Source organism: Macrotis lagotis, chromosome X, assembly GCF_037893015.1.
Source record: "Macrotis lagotis isolate mMagLag1 chromosome X, bilby.v1.9.chrom.fasta, whole genome shotgun sequence".
In the NCBI taxonomy this organism is placed as follows: Eukaryota; Metazoa; Chordata; class Mammalia; order Peramelemorphia; family Peramelidae; genus Macrotis; species Macrotis lagotis.
Genome location: NC_133666.1, coordinates 349,067,608 through 349,072,467, shown reverse-complemented (window position 1 = coordinate 349,072,467; position 4,860 = coordinate 349,067,608).

Here is a 4,860-nt window from a genome sequence, read left to right as displayed (position 1 = left end):
TTTTGAAAATTTGATTCAGTTCTCTGTATATTTTAGAAATGATTCCCTTGTCAGAAATACTAGTTGCAAAAATTGTTTCCCAATTTACTACATTTCTTTTGATCTTGGTTACAGTGATTTTATCTGTGCAAAAGCTTTTTAATTTTTTTTGAGCTTCATTTTTAGGGTTTTATTATCAAAGTCTTGTAAAACAATTTCAGAAACTGTACATGAACATGGCACAGACTGTACAGAGGTCGCCTACTTCTGGTTGGACCGGCAAGGAAGGAAAAGCTCTGAAACTGGCTACTAAGAAAACAGCTTGCCTGCTACATAGCTATCCTGGGGTCACTGTGTGTGGGAGATGACTGCTGCAGGGAGACAGTCAACACCAGTTTATTAGTTTATACAACTTGAGATCAAAGAAAAAGAACATTATCAAGGAGAGACTTGTTAAAAGCATACAAATGTCAATTAAAAATGCACCACTTCAGCCCCAACATTTGAGTTTCAAACAGTAAGAACAAAAAGAAAAAACAAAACAAAAACTGTACAACAGTATCAATGAAAAGCGGTACAAGCTAAGTTTCAAAAATGGGCACTGATAAATTAATAGGACAAGAAATCTCAACTCTCAATGTAGATGTTAAGGAAAATGTAGAGCTCCATTTCAAAATACACTATTTGCTACCAGAGGTTATACTTTTGGGAGGTGGGGGTGGGGGTAGAAGGTAGAAACAAAAAAAAGCCTAATTGTAAAAAACAAACAAAAAATTACTCTAGTGAATCGTTAACCTTTGAAAGCCAAGCCCAAGGCTGAGGCAAGCTCCACCAGGAGGCTCCAGGGAGAGAGATGTGACGGTGCTGCCTCGCTCTACCATCTGCAGACTCGAGAGACACTGAGGATATTCCTGCCACAATGAACATGCAATCGGTGCATTCCCTCTAGGACTGTAAGGAATCAAACTCTAGAAATCGTCTCCATGGAGAAGGGCAGTGGGGATTCTCTGAGACAGTCCAAGGTGAATGGAGACGACCACCACGAGGAGAACATGGACATGAGTGGCTGAGGGGTCCGTGCCCGCCTACCTGGCCGGCCAGCCACGGACATGCCTCCGTGACATTCCCCATGGGGCTTCTGTCTGCCCGTTTGTTACCCCAAACCTAAATTTATCTAGTTCTGAGCTGCCAGTTGTTGTTGTTCATGGCCGGGAGCCCTGGGCCTCCCCACCAGGGGAGTGTTGGGGCTGCTGGCGGGCCCCCTCGAGACCGGCTGCATGCACCTCCAGCAGGCACGGACTGGCTGTTGTGTGATCTCCTTTATTAAAAATAAGCTTTTTAATTTAATGTGGACAAAAATAATCTAGTTTGTTTTGAATGATATTCTCTATCTCTTCCTTGATCATAAACTGCTTCCTCTTCCATAAATCTGACAGGTAAATTACTCCTTGATCTCCAAGTATTCTTATAATATTTTTTTATGTCTAAATCCTGTATCCTTTTGGATGTTATCTTGGTGTAGGGCATGAGTTGTTGGTCTAATCTAAATTACTTCCATATAACTTCCCATTTTCCCAACAGTTTTTATTGAAGAAAGAATTTTTATCCCAATAGCTGGACTCCTTGAGTTTATCAAACAGTGGAGCCCTATTATCATTTCCTGCTATGGCACTTAGTCTATTCCACTGATCCGTGAGTCTATTTCTTGCCAATACCAGAAAGTTTTGAGGTCTGATGCTATAAAGCATCATTATATTATATATTATTATATTATGAAATATAATATTAGATCTGCTAAGGCTAAGCCACCATCTTTTGCCCTTTTTTAAATTGAATTCCTGGAAGTTATTGACTTTTTATTTCTGCATATAAATTTAGTTACAACTTTTGTTTTAATTTTATTTTTTAATTATCATTTTGTACAAATTTTTTTTTAACATTAATAAAATATTTTTGTTTAAGAGTAAACAAAATACCCCTCCCCCCATGAATATAGACTTGCTTGGGCGATAAAGTAAAGGGGAGAGAAAAAAATTAAAATTAATAAAAGAATAATAGTAATAATTGTAGGTATGGCCAGTGGTGTAATGGACGAAGCACCAGCCCTGGAGCCATGAGCATCCGAGCCCATATCCAGCCCCATAGAAAAATATTGAAAGGTTAAATCCATCTTTTGTAGATACTGTGGAAGGATTTTCATGATATCCTCAACAAGCAAGTTCATATTAAAATATAAATTATAATAAATATAAATATAAATATAAATAAAATATAAATTTCCAACATAATTTTGATATGTTTTGATATTTGAAAGTTATTCATATCAGGTAGCTTTTAAATTATGCATATTTATTATGGTAAAATGTACTAAAAACAGGACAACTATAAATCCAGTGTACCTGATTTCAAATGTGACCTCAGAGAATAATTATTGCTTGTTAAATTTTGATGGGTCAAGTTTATTCTTGTATGAATATATGAAAGCTTTCCCCAGTGAAAATATTCCAGTCTCACTACAATTTATTTGTTTAATTCTCAGTTATATTTTGAAGTCTAGATGTGTATTATTAGAAGTTGTTATTTGGTAATTTTGAAAAAATAAGGAATAAAATCATTATTTCTAGGTCTCAGATAATGATGCTGATATTATTTTAACTTATTTTCTTATCCTAAATATAGCTTCTTCTTAATTACTTTACTACTAAACTCTTTCCTTCTTCATATCTGCTAGGATTAATTCCCTGAGCAGGGAAAACAAGACCTTAGTTGAATGCAAAATATTTTCTTCTTTAATGCAAGAGTCAATTTGACTACTATGAGGAAGGGAGGATTTCCCCACCTCCTTTCCAGGAATTTTGGTATCAATTGAAGAATTAAGTTGTTTTCATAGCACCTCTATTTCTTTAACAATATTCAAATGGACATCAAAGTACATTGTTGTCACAAAAGATATTGGTGAAATTAAAGCAATATGACATTTTCTCTGGAAGTCTACCTGTATACTTTTAATTGGGGGAAAACTCTCTTGTGGTTCTATGGCAGTATTTTGCAATCTTCTGTACATTTTAAAACTTAAATGGTCAAGATATTTTATTAAAGAAAAATTAAAGTATTGAATATTTGTCATGGAGAAATTACAACAATTTTAATTTAATCAATCATTTAGTATTTATTATTTGCTTACTATTGACAAAGCATTCTTCTGGAAATATAAGTTCAAAGAATGAAAACCATTTCTCTTTGTAATTTGTTTGCATTCCAATGATAGACACAATGAATATAAGCATATAAAAATTGAAAAAATATTAATCACTGGTTATACATATCAAATAAAGTATTCTCTGAAGAAGAATTTTGCCTACTTTGGGATATTCCAAGTTTTCTTATGGTAGAACATGAAGCAATTGACAAAATGATTAGAAATTTTCAAGTATAACTCTTGCATAAACTCAGCTTTATTTTTTCAATGAATATAAAGTTCACATAAATGTTTAAAAAGTCAGAGTAGCAGCAAATTCATTGGAAGTTACAGTGAATATAAAATTTATTTTAAAAAGAATGTTTAAATGAGGTCTTATTGAGTTTGCTGATGTTTCAGTGGATATAATTAACCTCTCTACTAAGTCAAGTAGTTTCGTTACAATGATAAACTAAGAGAAGTTATGTCATTATAATGCTTAGTATATGGGAATGTGAAATATATGAAATCAAAATTATTGAATCATTACGTGAACATCATAAATGCCATAAAAGTTATCATCTTCATTTAATCCTATATTTTTGTTTAGTTTTTACCAAAAAATTAAAATATAAAATATAAAATAAAAACTATTAGTCATTAATAATTTTTTTCAGAAATTACATTTCAGTTTAATTTTCTTCCATGAATTACTCTCTACAAGTGATCATGTTAAAAAATAGTTGTGATATTTGTAGCACCTGTGGATCTTCCACTTCTACAAAGGGGTATGCTTTAGGGTCTTTTCATATTTACTCATTTGAGTCCTTTTACTTCACAATTGTGTTATATTTACTTCTCATTTTTTGATATATGGATGGCAAATTGCATAATGGGAGTTACTATGTATTTTATCTCCTTGATTATTTTTATTTCAATCTACATTAATCATTGCAGATATTTATATGCATCTTTATATTAACTACGATCAACATGTCTAATAAAATTGTAATATGGTATTGCATTAATGCACAAAGTCTTTTAAAATTATATTCATATAGTTTGATACATATTTGGTACATAACCTTCATCAAATATTACCAGTTCTATATTTATTTTGAATAGATTTCCTTTTTCTAATCATTCTTGTTTGTGTTTTGACAAAATAAAAATCCTCATTATTTTGTTTTTATTGCATAATGGACAACTATGATGAACCTATTTATTGTTTTATTCAGTTGATTTTTCTTAGTTTTCTCCAAGTATATTATGATTATTTGTTCAATTTCATCTTATTATTGAATTCTTATATGCAGTATTCCTAGAACTATAATAAGTAACAATTATTATAATAAGTCACAATTATTTTAGTTTTATTATTATTGCAAAGGACTCTAGTTTTATGCAGTGCATAATAATCATTTTTCATTTCATAGATATTATCATATTAGAACAGGTGATAATATTCAATTTTGATATTGTATTTTTAGGAAGTATAAAATTGTGTTAAAATCTTCATGTGTATCTTTTGATAAATATCATATTAAGCACTTTTATAATAGACATTATTCAATATTCTTTTACAATTAGAACAATTTTACAATGTTGCTATACATATTCAGAGCATATAATATTTTATCATATTTTGTGTTGAAATCTTTATTTCAGCATTTATCATTAGTACTGCTATATGATTTCTTTCT